General features: G+C 35.9%; 1 protein-coding gene and 1 pseudogene across 3 annotated transcripts in view; both read right to left on the reverse strand.

Annotated features, from left to right (window-relative positions):
- The window catches only part of DIAPH2 (diaphanous related formin 2), a 951,942-nt gene that overhangs the window by 19,442 nt on the left and 908,205 nt on the right, over positions 1-24,295 (reverse strand). The window lies entirely within an intron of this gene.
- On the reverse strand, positions 22,097-22,231 carry LOC116623181 (annotated as a pseudogene).

A 24,295-nucleotide genomic window follows, 5' to 3' on the forward strand; every position in this document is an offset into this window, starting at 1 on the left:
TTCTTGTTTTCTTTTTTTTTTTCTTTTCTTGCAGAGAGAAAATGGGTTGTCCCAGAACCCTTTGTTGAATAATCATGAATTTCTACAGATTCATGATATCTCTTTTCATGTTAAATTATCTATACTAGTGTACATTTCTGTTCCATTGACCTAAACATCTTTCCAACTATTTTTGTGCCAATACCTTCTGATTTCATTCATAATATATTTTAATATCTGGTGGAAATAATCTTCTATAATTTATATTTTCATTTCGAAGATGTATTTTTAGGAAACATTTTGGAACTCTACATCATGTTATAATCACACATCTTGAAAACAACACAGCTTGAAATATAAACCCAATGGGTACTAACTATGCTATCTTAGTAAGGATAGGCAGATGTCTATTTGTTGAGTGCCAATGAGTCAAGTGACTCTAAAGTCCCTAATGATGTTTTTAAGAGTTCTCTTTAGGTTTCTCATTTTCTTAAAGACTTAACAAGCCTCTTTCACTGTCTTCTGATCACTTTTTCCACCAGCTGACCACTTTTCTTCTGGAAATACAGCACAGGCCAGCACTAAGGAAAAGAGCAAAATCAATTCTATAAGAGATTTTCTAATATGCTTATTCTCATTATTTTTGCCTTGTCAAAAATTTGAATTGGAATTAAGGATACAGTTTTGTTGGCTGTTCAAAAAGTCTAGTGCTTCAAAGTTTGTAAACCTTATTTTCTCATATATTTTATAACATTTGACAAATTTGGCTTCCACCAGATACCAACACTATTAAACTATATCAACTTACTTTATTCCAATAAAATTGTATATATAGGTCACTGTGCAAAAATGGATGTCTAGAAGCCAATCAATTACCTCTACTTAAAAATTAAATAGTTCTAGCTCTATTCTAATCTCAATGACATCATAATGTTCTTGAAGCTAGAATCAGATCATGTTGTATAATCTATATCCTTCATCACATGCAAATAAATCCATGCAAAGAAAACAGAAACCCAGATTACTGTGGTAGTTCATGTTGGGAGAAGAGATGAAAAGCTATTTTAACGAGAATGGTAATGGAAAGCAATAATATTAAAGAAGTTCAGAGGCTACTGTGACTATAGATACACAACTCCCATTAAATGTAATTGGAGTTAAGCACATGTAATGATAACAAAATAGACCCCTAAATGTCTTTCCAATTGGAAAATAAGCAAATCTGTTCCAGAAAATAGCATGTTTTTGTGTGGAAAATACAGTATTCTAATTGAGATGCACAAATTATCATCATATTGATATTGCTCAGGGTATGATGTTGGTATTCTTCCTATGCTTAGGGATATAGATCTGGGAGAGGTAACATCTGTACAAAGAATATGTTTCTTTTTCTCTTCTTAATGCTCAGCATTCATTATGTTATTAAAGGAAAAGTCTCAATAGTTGCAATGGATTTATTAATTCAGTAGCTGGTTATCAGCATGAAACTCTGCTGTGCTAGGGGGAAAACAAATTATATTTTACAACATTGCAGTAGTGAGATTAAATCACTTTTCTATATTTCACTTTCTTCTTATCCTCCCTGCCAGGTAGTAACTCTATTCTCTACCTCTATTATGAACCTCATATTTTGCAAACTATCAAGTCTTGTAGTAATATAAAGGTACATTATCAAACAAACTCAATTATAGCAACTTTAGAAAGATTGAAATATGTGATAAAAGTAAAACCACTGAGTACAATAATACTATCTCAAGGCATTAAAAACAATCCATATTAAGCTACAAATGTGGAAAATATGCAAGGCTTACTTTTACCTATCACAAACGTGATATTTTCATAACATGTATAACCAACCTCCTGGGATTTTAAATGACTAGCATTTACATAATTGATAACTTGAGCATTTCAAAGGATTTTACAAAAATGTGGCTCAGAAGAAAAATCAGTATATTGTTCAGTATTTCAACTGCCATAGACCTTGCTATTGATTATCTTTGGACTCAATGTCAAACCTAGTGAATAGATTTTTTTTAAATGTCCTTGGTTTTGTACTTTAGCCATGCATTATGTTTGCTTCTTTACTAGGACATGCAATTGGGCTTTAAGACAAATTTTCTTTCTATGAGGTTGAAAGTCTGATAATGATGCCTACATATCTGGAAAATATGGGGAACAACAACATATAAAAATATGAATAGTGTTAGAAAAGAGTTAGAAAAATCCCCAAGCAAATCATATATGTGAAACTTACACTGAAGAACAAACCAATAGAAACCACACAAATGATAACAGAGCTGCTCAGGTGTCTTTCACAGTGGATTACACATAGCAATTTCTCAAAAACTGTCCATTGATTAAGTAATCATCCAATCTTTAGCAATGAATCAGGAACTGACCCTTCAATTCACCTTCTGCTACACTGCTTAACACACAGGGAATATAATTTGCCATTAATATAAAGAAAGGAAAGGAAACCTTTTCTCCCTGCCTCCCTCCTTCCCTTCCTTCCACCCACCTACAAATTTTTACTGCATAAACTATCTGCAGAGTACCATAATAGACACTCTTATAAGTTATTAGAGAAGAAAGGATAAATGTACAAACAACTATAACATAAAATATGTGGTTCTTATAGCATCTATTACAGTTTAAGTATGATGGCAGTTCAGAGAAGAGAAAAACCATAATCCCTTGAGTGCAGGAGTTGGGGGCCAGGGAAAACTTTGTCCCAATTAGGCTGTAAAGTATAGGTGGGATCTTAACAAGAAGAAATAGAAAGATAGCTGCTAATTTTTGATTAGAAAAAATGAGTTCTAGTTTCTTATATTGCTGACTATTTAACAAATTTTGCCTATGGGGGGGGCATGAAAAGCAATGGATGTATAAAGGAGGAATCAGAATGTCTATATATATTTAATCTTTTTTTCTAGGAAAAGGAAGAAAATAATAAAAGGACATATATTGAATTGGCCAGATTTGTAGTGATAGTTGTTTATATAAACACATGATTTTATTTTTAATATTTTTTGAAAAACAATCCTGAATGGTTTACAAAGACAGCAGTTCTGTTTAGAAAAACAAAACAAACCCAGGAAGAAAAAAACACCCAGCAGAAATGGGGCTCTCTGGAATCATCTGGTTAGGTTCTGTTGTTGAAGCCTAGATAGCACTATCAAGAGTGGCAGGAGAAGCACTGATTAAGGCATACACAGATTGCAGTGACCTGGGCCAAGAGTACTTGGCAAGGATGAGAGCTTGAGCAACCATTTGGGTTGGTGCAAATAAACTAGCTTTGAAATGACAGTGTGGATACAGGGTCAATTCATTCTTACCATCTGTCATCTCTGTGCCTTCCTACTCCATGTGTGACATAGATCCCTATGACTAAGATTATTAGGTATCAGCCATTTCTCCAACTTTGATTATATGATAGACAATACTCTGTCATTTTCTGTGGCAGTTGTTTGTGATCTGCCTGAGTTCTGTTGCTGATATGCTGACCTAGAATATACTCACCTGTCATCTGCTTTTGTTTCTGAATCACTACAAGATTATATATCTACTACGTTTGTTTTTAAAATGTACAACTTATCTCTTGGGTCTGAACTACCTACTTCTTGCTGAGGATGGAAGTTTTAGAGCAGTCAGCCCAACTCCACAGCTTCAGTAGCCCCAGGTACTCCTGGGTTATATGAGCTCACTGGCTTCTATAGTAAGGCAGGAATGGCAGGCTTTCCCCTGCATCATGCCTCTATTTCCCAACGCACCAGATTACAGAAAAATGCCACTGGCTATGATTTTGAGAAGAGAAGATATTAATCTACAACTTATAATTTGCGGGTCTATAAACAGGTGCTTTCCATTAGTTGTGTTCCCCATGTTAGCTTATACTTAATTACTTAACCAGTTGTATGGAGAAAGGCAACCTGTATGGTTAATATCACGGACACTTTAGCAGCTGCCAGTGCCATTGTTTTAAAACATAAACTGTCCCTTAAGGTAGAAGCCAGTCAGCAGTTGTTTTAAATACGAGCAATTAGGACCGAGTTAAAACACAGCTTGTTAATGTCATATTCATAACTGAGAGAAGTTCTTTTGTAATTTTAGTTTCTAAGACAATCTATGCACAACGTGAGTGCAGGCCAAGCCTATAGATGAGTAAAAATAGCTATTAACTAGCAACTTACTTCTCACATAAGAATTCTCAAAGAATCTTCCCTGATTTTTAAGTCTACTGGATAAAGCCAGTCCTTGCATTATCAGACAAATGCATAAATAGGGATGGCTGTACATCGGTGTTCTTTGCAACATTATTTATACTAGTGAAAATCATAAATAGCCTGTCCATCATGAGATTAGATAAAGGATGGAACCCACATACGTAGGGATACAATGAAGCCACTCTAAATTATCATACAGATCTATATGTGCTTGACAGAAAGAGGTCCACATTATAACGTGGAAAAGGCAAGTTACAAAAGAGCAAATTCTATTCTTTTTTTTTTAAAGATCTTATTTATTTATTTATTTATTTATTTAGTAAGCATGAGCTGGGGGAGGGGCAGAGGGAGAGGAGAGAGAGAATCGCAAGCAGACGCTTTACTGAGCACAGAGCCCGACACGGGGCTCAAACCCACAATCCTGAGATCATGATCTGAGCCGAAATCAAGAGTCTGATGCTTAACCAACTGAGCCACCCAGGTGCCCCTTATATTCTTATTTTTGAAAATAAGAATTACAACTTTTAGGAGTTTGGAAGAATATACACCAATAAAAGCAGTGGTTATCTCTGAATGGTGGGATCATGATTATTTTTTCCTTTTTTATATTTTTCCATGTCTGAATTTTTGGCATTGAGCATGATTAACTTGGCAAATTAGGGAAACAACCTATGTAGGATGTAAAATCTTCAGGTTTCAGATAAAAAGCACATACTGTTCTCAACTTAAAAAGCAGTCTAGGATTCAATAATCTGAATTAATTCATTGTTGATTATACTATCACTAAGTATACTATAATGGGAAAAGAAAGACAGAAATCAGGTACCATTTTCTGTCCTGCTTAAATAAGGGCCATAGAGTGTTCCCCGATCAGAAAGTAATGGCTTATAAGTCTGCTGGTTTTAGAGCACAAATACATTTGTCTTTATACACTGTTGTCATTTATGAAAGTATTTCATGAATTTTAGATTCAAAATTCTAAAAGTTCTATTCTTAAGAGGTAAACCTAGACATTGTCTCTCTCCAAGAAGATTAGTAAAAATACAGAAAGATAAGGAGGTATGTCATGACAGCATCTATATAGAGTTTTACTTCAATGGCAACATCAAATGGACTTAAAACTTGCTTTGTAGCAACATGTTACCTACAGATGAAAAATTAAAATAAGTCTGTCCTTTGATGGTAAACAATACTGACCCATTTTCAACAAGACATGCATACTGGGTTATTCTTCCTGGTTAATGTGTGGGGATGGAGAAGGGATTCTTGGCATAAAGCATTATACTCTTTCTTACCACGATTTGTACTGATACAAGATATAATGATGGAATAAAGTTAAGCTAACTGGTATATGTAGTCTTTGAACTTATTAATGTATATTACTAGACACAGTTTTTCTAATAAAATGGGCCACCCTCACATTTATGTATTTGCAAAATGAATTTTCCTAAGCATCAGTTTCCACATCTGCAAAATGATGATAATAATAGTACTTACATTGTAGAGTATCAACAGAATTACTTGGCCCATATTAATCTTTTGATAGACATGAAACACACACATACACACACACACACACACACACAAGAATTGGTCAGCAGTCCAAACAAAAAGTCATTTCTATCTCCAACAGGTATCCACACTTTATTACAGATAGAAGTTCAAATCTTTGTTCTGTCACTTAATAGCTATGTTTTCCTAAACTTATTTTCCCCTTTGTGAACATGAAAATAATTAAAAGAATAGTTACAAGGACTAAATGAGGCAATAATGTAAAAGGACCAGAATGGTACCTGATACAGACTAAATTTATATTTGATATTATAAGAGTCACATTACAAAGATTTCAGCATCAAGATGTTATATTTTTAAAAGTCTAGACAGCCTCATTATGGAGATGATGACATGTTTTAGTCAGTTTCGGGACATGAGAAAGAATCAAACAGAAAACAAAGTCTTTTCCAGATTAGCCTATAAAAACAAAGATCAGTTAGGAAATCAGAATTTATCAATGTTCAGAATTTTTATTTATTTCATAAAACATCATGGGCTGGGACATTTTTATGCCCTTGGGAAGCAAAGAAAATCTTTTAAAACAATTTATTTATTTTTCTCATTGTCATCCAGTGGGGAGAGAAATATTGCTGGGCTGCTTTCTATTACTTCTCTGCTTTAGCATTTCAGTTGTCTAAACAGATTTGTAGAGATTATTTCTAGAGATTCTAGCCTGGCTTGAATGATGTATCTAGTAAAACTGGTCACTCATTTTTTTTTTTTTTCTAGAGGTAATCCAATGACCTTTAATTTGGTTTCCCGAGTAGACTTATTCACTGGAAAGAAGGAGCCTTGCCATCATAACCAGGGTCTATTCCCATGTCAGGTAAACTTCCCTCTGCCCAAAAAATGGCCTGGAATTTATTTCAATAATCCTTTCTTGAATAGTGACTATGTGCCTCGCATAGTGCCAGAGATAAATGAGCCAGTCTCTTCTTTCAAGGGAGGTAGTATGAAGCGATTGTGGCCTTGTCATGTAGAAGTTAGTCTGATGAAATGTGTTAGGGCTTCTTCTATAGTCTGCTACACAGCTGTCAGTGAGTCAGTTTTAGAACCTAGATTATATTATATCCCCTGATATAAAAGTGAAAAGTCTCAGCCATTTCTCTCAAGATATTTTCACTTAAATGGGGGGGGGGTAGCATGTAAACCTAATTAGAATAGTTACAGTGAGTACTATGATTAGGGGTATACTTTTTAGGAGCACAGAAAAGGAACACTTAGCTAAGCCTTAGGGGAAGCATCTCTGAGAAGCCTTTCTAGAGAAGGCAATGTCCTAACCGATTTTTTAAAAAAGATTTTATTTTTAGAGAGAGAGAAAGAGCACGAGCATGGGGGAGGAGCAGAGGGAGAGGGAGAAGCAGACTCCCCACTGAGCAGGGAGCCCCACGTGGGGCTCGATCCCAGGACCCTGGATCATGATCTGAGCTGAAGGTAGAGATGCTTAACCGACTGAGCCACCCAGGCACCCCTGTCCTAACTGATTCTTAAAGGATGAGGATGAATTAGCCTGGATGAAAAGTATATTCCAGGCAAAGGAGACACTTGAAGGAATGGGAGAGAAAAGATGAAAAAAATGTGTGTGACTACAAGCAAATCAATGTTGATTAAAAGCAGGAGACTATGGGCTCAGGATAGAGAAGTAACATCCAGATAATGGATGGTCTCATGTGCCATCTTAAGGCTCTTGGACTTTACATGTACAATAAGGAGTGGAACTGTTAAGATAGTTCAATTTGGTGATCATGTAGTGGAGGGGCTTAAAGGTGACAAGACAAGAATTAGGGATTAACTGAATACTGAGAATAAAGAGTTCAAAATAATTCTAAAATTCTAGTTTATACATTTGGGAAAATGGTGGTCCCATTTTAGGGACATAGGGATAGGGCATACAGGAGGAGTTGTACTCAAGGAGAAGATGATGAGTTCAGTTCTAGAGATTCTAGCCTGGCTTGAATGATGTTTAAAATTGGAGATGCCCTTAAAATACCCATGTGGAGCTGTCCAGCAGGCAGCTAAATATTACAAGGCTGAAGTTCATGGGACAGGTCTGGAAAGAGTATGAGAGACTTGGGAGACTTATCATATAGATGGTAATTGAAGCTGTCACTCAGGAAAGTATGTAGAGTGAGAAGAGGAGTGGGCTGATGATCATTTCCTGGAAAACACTAATATTTAAGAGATGACCATAGAAAGAGAAGTCCATGAAGAAAACAGCAAGTATTCAGAGAGGTACAGAATGAAACGTTTGAGCACATGTTATGGAATCTAAGGGAGTAAATAGTTTGATAAATGCAATAAGCAATAGTATAAAATGCTGCAGAAAGATGCAGTAAAATAAAAATTGAAAACTATCAGCTTTATATCAGAAATACGAACATCATTAGAGACCATAATGAGAACAATTTCAGTAAAATAGGGGGAGGAGAGGCCATATTGCAGAAGGTTGAGGAGTAAGGGGAGGTAATGAATATAATTTATACTTCCATTTCCCATGATCATGAAAGAGGTGATATTTTCATAGAGGAAAAACACTTTACTCAGGTCATTATATCTGATATGCTTAACACCACTTCTAGGTGAAACTGTCATGCTCATAGTTTTTTACTTAGGGAAGCAGCACTGAATAGGCTTTTTTTTTTTTTTTTTTTTCCAAAAGAAGCCACTGAATGGACAATGATGGGCATCTGACCCCCTCAATGGCCGCTACTTCACTGGTTGGCTAGTAACACATGACATACCTTGTGATGAAAGGAACTACTCAATAGGGTAATAAACAGGCTGAAAGAGAAATAGAAAGGAATGAACAGACACACAGAAAGAAGTGAAATCCATTGTTTCTTAAGGTGTCCTGAATAAGTTTCTGCTCTGAAGGAGTTCAATATAACGAAGACATGCATTACATGACATAATTCCTAATGTTGGGGTCAACTTCATTCAAAAAGTAGTCAATAAATCTTACTAGGCCATTATTTCTTAATGCAAGGTATATTTGAAGTTTTGTACATTCCTTTTTATGTAAAAAAAGTTGACATAAGCATATTCTGTATTATTACTTTATAAGTAACCAGTGTATTGCTCATGGATATATACATTTGTTTGTATTACATGAAAACCAAGCAACATCATGGTGTACTGAACTAATGAAATTTCATAATTATATGATAAAATTTTTCAGAGTTGAGTCATCCCAGAATATGATACTATTTTCACACCATGGCATAGGTTAGCTGGACATATAAAGACCTGTGACAAAGAAGTCAATGCCACCTTCATGATGTAAGCAGAGCTATAATGAGAATGTGGTCTTTGTAGAGCAACTTGCAATTGTTTATTAGCTGTAAATAGAGGGGTAAACGTGCACTGAATGATTTTTTCTTTTTCTTTTTTTTTTTATAGATTTTATTTATTTATTTGAGAGAGAGAATGAGACAGAGAGAGCATGAGAGGGTCAGAGGGAGAAGCAGACTCCCTGCCGAGCAGGGAGCCCGATGTGGGACTCGATCCCGGGACTCCAGGATCATGACCTGAGCCGAAGGCAGTCGCTTAACCAACTGAGCCACCCAGGCGCCCCTTCTTTTTTTTTTAAAGATTTTATTTATTTATTTGACAGAGAGAGACACAGTGAGAGAGGGAACACAAGCAGGGGGAGTGGGAGAGGGAGAAGCAGGCTCCCCGCTGAGCAGGGAGCCCGATGTGGGACTCGATCCCAGGACCCTGGGATCATGACCTGAGCTGAAGGCAGACGCTTAATGAATGAGCCACCCAGGCGCCCCCAATGATTTTTTCTGTTCCCAATTCTAGCAATAAATGGATTAGATATCCGTATTATGAAAATTTCAATCCTACCTTTGTCTTCATGTGAGCAAGGCAACTTTACAAAATTATCAAGTTGACACCCTATTAAAACTGGAATTTGAGAACTGCTTGATACCAGAGTTTTTATTCAATGTGGTGTCTGATGATCCTAAGATGAGAAAGCCTTAAAGTTATTAATACCATTTTGTCCAGTCTACTTCTACAATAGAGACTCTGCATTAGTATCAGTGAAGTCAAAATATATAACTGGATCCAAATCTAAATCTTTCTACTATAAAATCTAGCATTGGGGTGCCTGGGTGGTGCAGTTGGTGAAGCATCCAACTCTGGGTTTCAGCTCAGGTTGTGATCCAAGGGTTGTGAGATCAAGCCCCGAGTCAGGCTCCACACTCAGTGCAGAGTCTGCTTGAGTTTCTCTCTCCCTTGCTCTCTGCCCCTCCCCCCTCTAAAATAAATACATAAATCTTAAAAAAACTAGCACCAGTAGACATATTAATGTTAATTTTATTTTTATCTGTTTTATAGTTTTATTAAAATTGTTAAGGCAGTTTATGCCTATTTTTATATTTGTTGATGTTTAAGTAATAATATATTAAGCATAGTTTTAACTCAATCACCAAAGACCGAAAAGAATTAGATTCCCATTAAAATAAATCTATAGATCTACTAATTTTACCACTACTAAAATCTGAGAAACAAGGTACTGGCTAGACTAATCACTACACCCAGACTTTCCTCCATTCAACTCATCTTCCAACATACCTTTCAAAACAGTCTTCCCAAAGAGACCTTACTCCCCAACTCAAAAAGCTACAGTGAATTTAAAACAAGACTAATTTGGCCTCAACTGAAATTTGAAGTGGTGAAAAAAAAAAAAGATGACAACACTAAAAATTGTAACCAGTTAACTCCCAAAAAGACTTTGGGGGGCTCACAGATTAAAATTCACTGCAAAGGCATATGAAAATAAAAGTGAACAGATTCACTCTAAAGGAAGTAGCTCAGGGATATGAGAATATATGTTGTACACCTGAAACTAATGTAACATTGTGTGTCAACTATACTTCAATTAAAAAAATATGTGCATAATAAATCTGACTCTAAAATTTGTGGCAGCTAAGTAAAGGAGAAATTTATGGATGATATACTTTCTATATTTGTTAGTTTGTTTTACACAAATCCTACTATACCCAACCTGATTTTCCCCTCTTTTCTACTACTCACCCTTAAATCTAGTTAGGCTAGCTTTATAATTTTTCCATGAAGACACCTATACATATTCCAGATTTTTATGTGTCCACCTCTGCCTTCTCCCTCCTCTCTATTAAACTCTACCCATCCTTCAAAGCTCAGTTCAAACCTCACCTTCCTGACCTCTCTGGCCTTCATTGATCTTTCTTTCCTCTAGACTCTGATATCACACAACTCAGCTTTTAATTTTAGCCAGTTTCACACTTTTCACTATCTTTCACTGCCTTTTCAAGAATGTGTCACTTTTATCTCTTTATTAGCTTTCTCAATACTAAATAGCCATTCAACATATACCTATTGGTTCCTTCTCTGAACAAAACTTTTATTGAGGACTTATAGATATAAATGTACCATTTGTTCCTCTATACACATATTTGTATGAAACAATAAATAGTCTCAGAACTCTACCTTACCTTTTCAATACTTTCTTTTACTAAAGGTCTAATTGTATAGCTTTGTGTTTTTAGGGGATTTGAGGGAAAAGGATATATATGGTTAGACTGGGGAGGAGTACATAAAATGACATTTAGCAGCACTGAGAGCTCCAATGTTGACCACATAAAAACAGACGACTTGATGGGAAACATTGTTCCTTAGAAGACTCTCTTCTGACCAACCACATCATAATCTCATTCTGAGAGGCTCTATTTTATCCTATTCTGAGCACTAGTTGCAAAATTCAATAACCATACATATCAGAATTTCAAATGCATTACTTCGTATGCATTACTTCTAAAACAGTAGTGAATACTTTCTTATAGATTAGAATAACTAGACCGTGTAAAAAATACAATTTCTATAAGTATAAAATGTTATACTATATAAACAAATGTATTCTTTTATTTTCTCTAGTAATACAAATAGAGTGAGATTCTATTGAAAATACTGGCTGTGTTCCATGATGACTGTATTTATGAATGGGTCTATTCTGAATTGATATCACATTCTTGCCTAAAGGATTAGGACTTTTCTTTCAATTGCTATTTTCCTCGACCTCACATGAAATTGTTGACAATTATTTCTTCCACAAAACTCTCTTCTCTCTTGGCTTGCATATTACCACTCTTTCTTAATTTTCAAATTACCTCTTTGCCTGGTCCTTTTCTGTTTCTTTTATAAACTACCATTCTTTTCCTTGTTCCTTATATGTTAGTAATTTTCAGGGTTTTATCCTTTGTGCTTTCCCATAGTACTCTATATACTTTCCATGAGCAATTCTCTATGGGTATATTCACCTACTTGCAAAACTTTAACTCTATCTACTCTACCTCCTTTATGCTAATGGATCTCAATTCTACATTCCTTGGGCTCTAGGCTACAGCTTCATTCACCTTCTAAATATTTTTCCTGATTGCTTTGAACCTACCTAATTTTCAAGATCCAAACTGAAATGATTTCCTTTTCTTTGATCCTATTCTCTCCTTCTCACGTCTCCTTATTTTGATGAATGGAACCATGATATGGATTGAATTGGGTCCCCACCCTCAAATTCTTATGTTGAAACCCTAGCCCCCCACGTTACCTTAGAATATGGCTTTATTTGAAAATAGGGTCTTTACAGAGGCAGTCAAGTTAAAATGAAGTCATTAGTGTAGGCTATAATCAACAATGATTGGTATTCTTATAAAAAGGAGAAATTTGGAAATAGACACTCACAAACAGAGAACACCATGTGAAGATGAAGGCAGAGATCAGGGTGATGCTTCTTTAAGCCAAAGAATGTCAAAGATTGCTAGCAAACCAGCAGAAGCTAAGAAGGCGGCCTGGAACAGATCTTTCCTTAGCACCTTCAGAGGGAGCATGGCCCTGCAACAACTTGATCTTGGACTTCTATCCTTCCAAGCTATGAGACAATAAATTTCTGTTGTTTAAACCACTTAGTTTGTGGTACTTTGTTATAGCAGGCCTAGAAAACTAATAGAGCCATCATACACCAAGTCATAAAAATGAAAACAAGAAGCCAAAAAAAACCCCAACCATCATCCTGGACTCCTTTCTTTTTTTCACCCTCATATTCAAGTGTTCAATAAGTTCAGTTCTTTCTAACTCCTGAAGTATTCTTGGATCAATTTCTTCATCATCATCATCTCCACTGCCATTTTTCTAGGGCAGGCCTTCTTCCATTGCCTAGGCTCATAATAGAGCCCTTTTGAATCTCTCCTGCCTCTAGCCTCATCCCCACCCCATCAGTATTACATGTTGTTAGGAGAGTCTGGAAAAGAAGCTGGAAATGGCTCCTTATCACCCATGCAATAAAGAAAAAAATCCAACTCCTTAGTATCCAAGGTCTTTTAAGACAATTCATTTTACCAGCTTCTCATACCTATGCTTTAGTAGTGCTGAGCTGCTTGCTCACCCTTGAATATATCATGCTCTCCTATTGCCTCCACACATGCTGTTTACTTTCTTGAAACATGCTTCTCTTCCTTTTTCCTTTCATGCCTAAGAAACTCCTACTAATCTGTTAAGATTAAGCTTGAACTTTATACTGTGACTGTCCTTGTGCTATCTGTCTCCCCCACTTTACTGTGAGCTCTAGAAAGGCAGGGATTGGCATTTGCATCTGTAACCTTGGTGCCTGGAAATATATTAGAATGAATACACAAATGAATATGTCCTTTTGTTTATCCACAAAGTGAAAATATTAGAGCATAATATTCATGAATAAGTTTGTGTGTGTGTATTAAAACTATTCTTTAGGGGCGCCTGGGTGGCTCAGTCGTTAAGCGTCTGCCTTCGGCTCAGGTCACGATCCCGGGGTCCCGGGATCGAGTCCCACATCGGGCTCCCTGCTCGGCGGGAAGCCTGCTTCTCCCTCTCCCACTCCCCCTGCTTGTGTTCCTGCTCTCTCTATCTCTCTCTGTCAAATAAATAAAATCTAAGAAAAAAAACAAAAAACAAAAAAAACAAAACTATTCTTTAGGGTAAGTTAATTCAGTTATGATTGTTTTTTGGTAAAGAGGGCTGGCCATATCTGTCTTTCATAGTTCAGTATATACTGCAAATCTTTTAGTTTTTCTGTGTGCTTTGAAACCTCCAATGAGACAGTTCTATTGAAGATCTGTTAGTTCAGTGGTCACTATAGGGTAGAGTTAAATTCATCTTTCTACTCTTTAGATCTTTAAAATTTTTTTTAGGTCTGTCAACTCTCCTCAGATATCTTGTAAAAGAATCAAAAGCAGTTAGTTTGCTGCTATAGTCATATAGTGACATAGGAGAAATGAAACACTGCATTACTACACAGAAGGCCTAGTTGCTACTTTCTACTTCAATAACCAAATGTTTGGTTATTGATACCACTTTATTTTGATACCACTTTATTTTATGAAGGGAAAGGGTTAAATGATCCTCATTTCTACTAGGTTGCATAAGTTGTTTAATAAAACTCCACTCTCCCCCAATCCAGTGAGTTCCCTTATCTTGTATTACTGCCTCCACGTAGCTAATGCTTGAGCACATTTTTATTATCTTTAAATAGTAAGAAAACCATTCCCAGTTATGCATATCTCCCTTTTCTTTCTCCCTAGGTAGGGACAGGGCACCAACATACACATTTAGAGCTTAGTTAACACATCACAAAAAACATATTGCCAAAAAATATTCAGGTTTTCTTGTGAAACAGTAGCAAGTCCCTTTGGACCACAGCATTGGAAGTGTTCCACTAAACCTTTAATGTGAATTTGCTCAATGGGACTGTGCATACAGGTGTAGAACAATTATTAGATTTGATATCTGAATGAGCTCAGGTTCCCATTAGAGTCTGACTGCTTCAATGACCCCATTATTTTGTTTCCACTGCTCCCAGAACTGATCAATTTAATTATTCTGACTAACGAAACATTTAGGACATGAATTTCTGATTTGTTTTAAACTATATGGGACATCTAAAAGTGCTTCACTTAAGGAAAATCACAACATAGAAGAAATGACTATGAGAATATGTTAGATGCTTAGAAGTAGGGCAGGGCCAAGATCCATACTGGGTACACAGATACTGTCTTTCCCGGAATGGTCCTCTCTTTAGGTTACTCCTAATGACCAGTTACATCTTAGCAATTTCATTCTTCCCTGGAATACTAAAAACAGAAAGCATTAATTTGGCATTGGGAGTAAGGGCACAGAGGCAGTTGAACTAAAATCATGTGCTCCCTGCTATAATACATTCAGATCCTTAAAACAGCTAATGTCCACAAGGGCAAATAAAACACTTTGCGGAGCAAGCCAATTACAGAGATTCTTTGGCAAGGAGAATATAGAACAAGAAAAGTAAGAAAATGGAACTAACTTTAGAGCTGATGTATAAGGACTATGGCCTTTTACAGGTAGAAAGTAAGATCAAATTATATTTCTTAATAAAAAGCATATCACCTTTGAAATACTGGATTTTGACATTAACTTTAGTTGAAGTGGTATATTAGGAATAGTATGTACCTTGGTAAGAAAAAAAATACACTATTTGACACAGACATATACTGATTCTGGTAAGTCACAGTTACTTCATAACTGGCATTCTTACAAGCAACTCTAACATCACCCATTCTTTCAGTTTATATTAATGAGTATTAAAAAGTTATGTGTTTACCTAAAGGAAAAGAAGGCATAAAAGTATTACTGGTCTCTAAAATTTTACAGATGTCAGTTTATTTCTCATCAGTGAATGCATCTGTCCTTAAAAAGAATCAAAGTGACATCAAAATGGTCCCCTTTACCCCTTGCATCCTTTCACTAATGATATGTAATGGCTGCTGAGCCTGCAATAAATGTGTTTGTGTCCAATCCTATTCCCATCATTTTACAATTCAATCTGATTTCTTTAAAAAAAAAAATGGAAGTCACAGGAAATGAGCACAAGTTCCTGCTTTGAGGCATTCCCTGACATTGGCCTTCACTTTGTACTTCTGCTCAAAGTGCCTAATTTGACAAAGCACACAGAGAGTCAGGAGATAATTCTCTTCACCTCCTTTCCGAAACTGTCTGACAGGAGTCAATAGTGACTCCAACAGCTACAATCTAACAATTTTATTTTATTTTATTTATTTATTTTTTTTTATTTTAAAGATTTTATTTATTTATTTGAGAGAGCGAGAATGAGAGAGAGAGAGAGCATATGAGAGGGAGGAGGGTCAGAGGGAGAAGCAGACTCCCTGCTGAGCAGGAAGCCCGATGCGGGACTCAATCCTGGGACTCCAGGATCATGACCTGAGCCGAAGGCAGTCGCTTAACCAACTGAGCCACCCAGGCGCCCTACAATCTAACAATTTTAGATGAAAATCTGGGGAAGCTTTCTAGCTATTCCTTACATTATTTTATTATAGAGGGGTGTAAAAATGCATTTGCCTCAGTGGGCTTATTCTCCTCCTCTGGTCCAACTCAATCCAATTTAACAGTTGGCAGTTTAAATAACAGAAGTTACAGGCTGCCGTGCACAGACGCTTTGCATGCCACTTGAAAGCAAAGGATTCAGAGATGGAAGCAAAAAATGGAAAGAAAAAAAGCAGCTTCTCTTCTATAAAAGAATTTCTTTAATAACAGCAGCTGGAAAAAAATTCTCTGAGCTTGTGTCCTTCCCCTACTGTTTTATATAAAGCAGCTATCATACTTTTTTCTCTAGGCTACATCTACCGACAGACTGTCAAAAGCAAACAACTTTTCACCTTATATTGCAATAATCATGCACTGTATTTTTAATGCACTCAAAACAAATTTTCTTATTATAACATCACAGTGACAATCCTCCCAAAATGCTCAATGTAAAATGATATATTTTAAATACGATAATCATAAAGGCAGCCTATCCATAATTACTATTTTTAGGTTAAGTAAAATATCAACATTTTTTATTCATGTTTAGATTAACATTTGCAATTCAGCTTTTTGCAATATTTAAATGGAATTGAATGTGTTATGGAAAAACTTTTAAGAAAAGAGCAAACGTTAAAACTTGTTCTTTCTTGAGTAGGTTGTCATCCTTACTGTCCACCTATGACTTTCATCATGTAACATTAGCGAAAAACTCAGATTTGATGCTAACTGGATGAGCCTATGATTTATTACATGTTAGCTAAGTCTATGTCCACCAACTGTGACTTAACTCAATTTTGAATTTACTTAATGATTATATAGAAAGAATGTCTATTTTTATACAATGTGCTACAATTACAAGGATTAATAGACAATTCACAAGCTTCTGACACATTCAGATTATAAATTGGTTAGTGTGAAGGAAGGGGAGGGATCAAATCTGTCATAGTATCTTAATACATATAAACTAATTACATATACATTTGCACATATAAACTAACTTTGGGAGCAATGATGATGTCTGTATCTTTAAATGCCAATATTCTATAGGCTAGGTCTGAGGGGAGGCATGGCTCAGAAAAATAAATTATTAATAAGTATATAAATAAATGCCTTAAGCGCCTTCCTGTTGAATTATGAGAAATAGCTCTAATCTTGCTATGCACTCCTCCCCTACTAGCTCAGTTTTTGACTCTCGGGCTTTGAAGCACTCTAGAAGGGAAATTAGTTGATATTTTGCACCACATGGCTACCTTCCCTAAGCATCTTCAGCTTCTATAGCATTTTTAGATGCACCATTACATTATCCACTCCAGGATTCGGTATAGTTTGCTCCCTCTTTGTCTGTCCTTCAGCAAGAGAGTTTTAACTAGTCACCATTTTATCATGAACCTGAAGACCAACTATCCCTGTACTTTTGCTTTTCTTGGGCTAAACATTTTCAAACATGTCCATCCCTCATCATAGATTCAAGCAAAAGAGGCACCTGGGTGGCTCAGTCTGTTAAGTGCCTGCCTTTGGCTCAGGTCATGATCCCAGGGTCCTGGGATCGAGCCCCTCACTGGGCTCTCCACTCAGCGGGGAGCGTGCTTCTCCCTCTGCCTCTGCTGCTCCCCCTGCTTGTGCTCGCTCTATCTCTCTGTCAAATAAATAAATAAAATCTTTAGAAAAAAGATTCAAGCAAAAAGGAGTTTTTGATACCACATCAGTTCTCAATCCATGCAGGTCACTAAAGTGGTTTTTTTTTTTTTTTTTTTTTTTTTTTTTGAGATATCTATTTCTAAAAAGAACCTCATGAACTTGTATAATAATTTGGGGATAACCATTGGAACATGGAATTTTAGAGCTGGAAGGGAATTTATGGATTACATGAAGATTACCCTCTCATTTTATAGATGATGATACTGACTTCCAGAAAAGAGAACTAACTTGTTGTAAATACTCTGCACAATGAAGATATGGAACTGAGAAGCTTAAAGTAGGGAAAGGGATGTAAGATAATGAACCATATGACCATAATTATTCTATCATTCATTTATTGGATAATATATAATCACAATTTTATAAAATATGTAGTCATGAAGAGAGATAATATGACAGATATTCTGATGATCCTGTATGATAACCATTCTAAAGAAAGTAATTAGGGAGTAACAGTAAGTTTAAAACTCCTGTAATTTTATAACACAACATTCAATATTTTAGTTCTTTGGTAAGGAAAAGTCCACTGGATCCTATATATAAATCTGATAATGATGATGTTTTATATATATCTCCTATAATTTGCATTTTGATGGCCCTAAAACATATTTATATCATGTACTGCTCACAAAGTCCTTAAAGTACACATTTACACAAAGACCTGAAAAGAAAAGAACACAGCTGTCTGGGCTAATGTCTTGGTGAGATACACTTTGGGATGGGTAGATATATGTACCTAGACACAAACACATGTAAATATATCTATATATGTATATATTTGATGTTTGGCCCCACATCTTTATTAAAAGGCATTAGATTTCTGTATAGTTTAGACTGAAAAGTTAAAAGCTCATCTACTTGCAAATTTAAGTTAGAAAAGTCACTGCACTGCCCTCTCTGGTAATTTCAACCTGTTCCACATTGTTGATGGAAGGAGCTCAGAGCTGCTGGTATCATGTTAATGTTCACTGTCATTGCTTTTTATCAATCTTTATCCTAATCTTAATGTTATTTACATACAATATGTGTTTTAGTATTTGAGATACTGTTTGTACGGTTTTGCTGTGAGCTGGGTATTTTAATTTAGGTTGAATGGTAATAAACTATGATTCAAAGCCAACTGTCAGAGGAAAAAGTTAAATGAGAGGTCTGTTTCATAAAGTCTCTATTTCCAATTATTCTCTGATAATGTACAGTGAGCTGTACATTATCAACAGAAGTATTTAGAACTTGACTAGAAAGCAATACCTTTTTTGCATGCATTCTTTATGCCACTTATTTTTGGATATCTGTTTTAAAATGCTATAAATGCTGTTCCTTTCACTGATTTTAACTCAAATTCTTTTTTTGTACAACTACCTTTTTTTTTTTTTAAAGATTTTATTTATTTATTTGACAGAGAGAGACACAGCGAGAGAGGGAACACAAGCAGAGGGAGTGGGAGAGGGAGAAGCAGGCTTCCCGCTGAGCAGAGAGCCAATGCTGGGCTTGATCCCAGGACCCTGGGATCATGACCTGAGCTGAAGGCAGACACTGAACGACTGAGCCACCCAGGCGCCCCTGTACAACTACCTTCTTATCAAGGTTTCTTACTCCTGTGAGCCACAAACATAGTGTGACTAAAAGCAAAAGAGGATGGAAGTCTGTGTATACATGGTTTACATATATGAATCTTATTACATTATAGTCACATTTCCTATTTCTAAAATATTTACCTTTCCTCCCAGACTCTTCCTTTTTTTGTTCAAATAAGACAGTTTTTCAATTCATCTTTCTATGTGCTTCATACAAGTACCCCCTCCTTCCCCCACCTTAAAATATGGGTTATCATCTGGTGCACATTTCCAATCTCAGTTAACATTCCAGCAGTCACATAGAAGCTAGTATTGCAATCATCCCAATGCAGCCTTAATAATATATGATGAGTCAGAAAACATTCTCATAGTTAATATACTTTATTGTACTAATTACCCCTTGATGCTTCTATTTAGTCCTTATCACTTGCTATTTATGATTTCCCACACCTTACTTCAAAAGTTTCCTTGTTTGCCTTACGTGTTGTATTATGTAATGCTATGTTAATTTCCTGTTGTAATTAGTCAGCATGTCAACATCATGCACTAATTTAAATAAAACTTCCAATTTTTTTATCAGCTCGTTTTATTTTTTAATTTTATTATGTAGCTCATAAGTTTTATTTAATTGAAATCATTAAGTAGACAATCTTGCTTCATGTTTGGATTCCACTTAAACTGCTTATATAATTTTGAATTGCTTTGTATCAAATCTTCTATATGCCCTTATAATAATTTTTATAGCAACAGTATACATTAAATGAGGAAAAGCAGCACACTTTTTTAAAAAAAGATTTCTCTTAAAAATATGCAGCTTTCTAAAAAATTATTGTGTATGTTAAAAACTATACTATGAGCCATAACACACAGTGTGCCTTCTTTTTGTTGGGAACTAGCCCCTTGAAAAGCACGATGGCAGAAAAGAGCAATGTCCTAGGCTCTGAAGAGAACTGCCTACTGAACTGATGCCTAGTTTTTGTCAAACAAGGATAGGGATAATATTTCAGACCTCACATGGTTACTATCAAGATCAAATAAAATCTTCTCTGTAGAGTACCAAGGAACAACGTGTGGTACATAGTAGGCATTCAATTCATTCAGTGTTAGCTGCATATAAATCTGAACCTTAGCTGTGTGTGCCAACCTGGGGGAAGGGAGAACAACTATCAACTGACAGGTAAAGGTCAAGAATGAGCTACTGAGTATTGAGAGGAAGGTAGAGAAAACAAGCAATAACAAGCTTACGCTTTGTGTATTTATTTAGTGGGGGAAAGAATTTATACAGAGGAAAGATTTAAAATGCAGATTGTCAGGATTTATGAGGAAAAGATTTCCTCTTTTCTCATTACTATAATAAACAGTGATCAAAAATGCCTCATCAGACTACGGAAGATAATGAAGGGAACTACAACTTCAATTACATCCCTGATTTATAGATAATGTTGCAACATCTCAAACACTGAACATCATATTTACCACGATCTATTTGCAAAGATGTGTGTATGTGTATGTGTTTTAGGGGTATGATGGGGAATCATTTTTCATTTCATTCTTTTCAAATTACAATGCACTTAAATAACTGTTCCAGAAAGAAAATGCAAATGCACATTAAACTATATTCCTTCAAATTCTCTTCTAATATGTCTCAACATACACACATTATAGATATAATCAGTGTTTATATACTCTCTTGTGATCTAATTCTTTTTTTTCCTTTTTTTAAAAAGATTATTTATTTATTTATTTGACACAGAGAGAGACAGATAGAGAGAGAGCACAAGCAGGGGGAGCAACAGAGGGAGAGAGAGAAGCAGGCTCTCTCCGCTGAGCAGGGAGCCCAACGCAGGGCTCGATCCCAGGACCTCGAGATCATGACCTGAGCCGAAGGCAGACGCTTAACCAACTGAGTCACCCAGGCGCCCCGTGATCTAATTCTTTCACTTAACATTGTTTTGTGTAGACATTTCCATGAATTGTCATGCGATGGAACCACCATCAAACTATTATTACCTGTTTCCCTACAGCTCTCCCAACACCTCACTTTCTGCTTAGACATTCTAATAGATATATGTTTCTACCTTACTATTGTTTTATTTTTGAGAGAGAGAGAGAGAATGTGAACTGGGGGGGGGGAAGGGGGAGGGGGAGAGAGAGACAGAATCTTAAGCAGGCTCCACACCCAGCATGGAGCCTGACGCAGGGCTTGAACCCAGGCCCCTGAGATCATGACCTGAGCCAAAATCAAGAGTTGGACGCTTAACCAACTGAGCCACCCAGGTACCCCTCCACCTTACTGTTATTTTAATTTGAGTTTCTTTACTTGATGGTGAAAGGTGTGTTTTTCCATGTGATGATTTATTGTGTATGGTTTTTTTCCCTGTAGACTTCCTCTCCTCACGTCTTTTTTTCCTTATGTGAACTGCCTTCTGAGCCACGTCTGCAAGCCCCTCACATATTATGTATAATATCAACATGGCCAAATTTGTTGATTACTCCACCAAAACTGTGTAACTAAATGATACAGCTATATACCTAATCATTGCCAATTCTTCAATGCTTTGAACCCCAATATCCAAATGGTCTCCAATTCCTCTGATAAGTCTCTAAAACTTTTCTCAATCTATTGTTCTCTCTCCCAGATGACTTTGGTCTCCTCACAGTTTTATTTACTTTTTAGTTGTTTTTTAAAATTATATTTGTAGAAAGAATTACTATCAGAGACCCTTGTGGTGTTAATGAAAGACTTGCCCCTCATGTAGCACACTACCTACACTTGTGGGTTCATCAGCCAGCCAGTAGCCTCAGCTGTAAGCTCTAAGGATGTGCAGTCACAGTTGGTTTTTACAATCTAGCCTAATCTCATTCACAGCCCAGCCTTGTATCACCATTGTTCCCATGAATTCTACATTACATCTAATTGGACTACTCATTGTTCCTGAATATTTCTTCTTGCTTTTCTTCTACCAGGTCTTTGTTCACATCATTTCACCCCCCTTATTAGGCTCTGGTCCCCTTTCTGACTACTCCAATGCCTGTCTTACACATCCTTTATATTTCATCTCAAATATGAATGACTTCCTAAAGCTTTTTCTGCTATTTCTCAACTGAATATGGCTTCTCCTATCTATGAACCCCAGAGCAGTTTGTAGCTTCTTTATTTTCCCAGGTAAGAATTATTTGTTTATTTGTTTTATCACCTTGGAACAGTTTGTAAGCTATTGAGGACAGAGGCTGCAACTCATATTTTTCTGCAAATGCTCTACACATAGTAGGTGTTCAGTATTTTTTCTTGAATTAAATATTCTCCAAGGTTTGAAAATTCTTATGACACCAAGAACACTGTTTCATATGTTTGCATCATCCCAGCACTTAACACATATATGGAATGAATAAAAATAAGAAACCTGAACGCTTTCAAGGTTATATAATTGGATATAACTTTCAAGAAAATATATATTCCTATCTTCCTAAATATAAGGCATGCCTCCCCACTTCAGTTATATCTCAGAAAAAAAGGGAAAATATCTTATATTCAAGTACTTAATAAATTCTTTAATTGTAAGGGGCCTTATCTAAATTATTTTATTTTTAATATTAAAGTACTCTTTAGAGAACACAGTCTGGGACCTCAATTAATAGGAGTTTTAGGTGATTATAGAGGCAAATTTACAGAATTGGGGGGGGTTAAAGGCAATGAAATGTAACATAGACCTAAGGATTATTTACAGGGTGTGACTTCATAGTATTAACTGTTGGATATCACTGAAAAAAAGACTTTGAAAGATCACTTAAAATTGCAATACAGTAAATACCTAGAGAAGATAAAAAAATACAGACATTTAGAATGAATGGAATAATCAACTTACCTAGCGTTATGCAAATGGATATTTGTGGCTTGACATCAAAATGACAGTGATGCTAGCATACACTGATTAGTGTTGTATCTTTACTTAACAACTTAGATGAACATGAATGTAGTGTCTTCCAGAAAGCTGTTAGGTGACTCAAAATTGGTTCTCACGCTTATAGAAACATTGATGTCAGAGATCTTTGTGAAGAATTTGAACAAAACTGATTTACAAAATGGGATGGTGGGGGAAGAAAGCAGGGGTTCTTCATGAAGATATTATTTTACACCATATGCAATTTGAATATATCTGTATAATTAAAATTGTTATCATAATTAGATATTTGAATCTCAGATCTGTACCTCTGAAACAAATAATGCAATATATGTTAAGAAAGAAAAAAAGAAGAAGAAGAATGTAGCAGGAGGGGAAGAATGAAGGGGGGGAAATCGGAGGGGGAGAAGAACCATGAGAGACGATGGACTCTGAAAAACAAACTGAGGGTTCTAGAGGGGAGGGGGGTGGGAGGATGGGTTAGCCTGGTGATGGGTATTGAGGAGGGCACGTTCTGCATGGAGCACTGGGTGTTATGCACAAACAATGAATCATGGAACACTAAATCTAAAACTAATGATGTAATGTATGGGGATTAACATAACAATAAAAAAATAAAAAAAAAAAATAATTAGATATTTTACTGTGTCATCTACATTTCCAAAAGGCTACCTATATTCAAAATGGTCAAAAAACTTAAAAAAATCATATTAGGAAAATGGAGGCACACCTTATCCATCACATCTCTTACAAGCTTTTGAATTCAGGATAATGCACATGGCTCTAAAGCCCACAATAACAGTAAGAACTGCCATTTACGTAGCGTTTACTAGGTGCCATGCACTTTGTTAAGTGACTTGCATATCTTACATATCACTGATTCTTCAATCAATCCTATAGGGTAGGTATTATGAGCCATTTTACAAATGAGTATGTGCCTCCAGGAAATTAAAAATCTTGCTCAAGACCATGCAGTTAATAAGGAGTGGAC

The sequence above is a fragment of the Phoca vitulina genome, unplaced genomic scaffold (assembly GCF_004348235.1).
Source record: "Phoca vitulina isolate PV1807 unplaced genomic scaffold, GSC_HSeal_1.0 scaffold57, whole genome shotgun sequence".
Classification (NCBI taxonomy): Eukaryota; Metazoa; Chordata; class Mammalia; order Carnivora; family Phocidae; genus Phoca; species Phoca vitulina.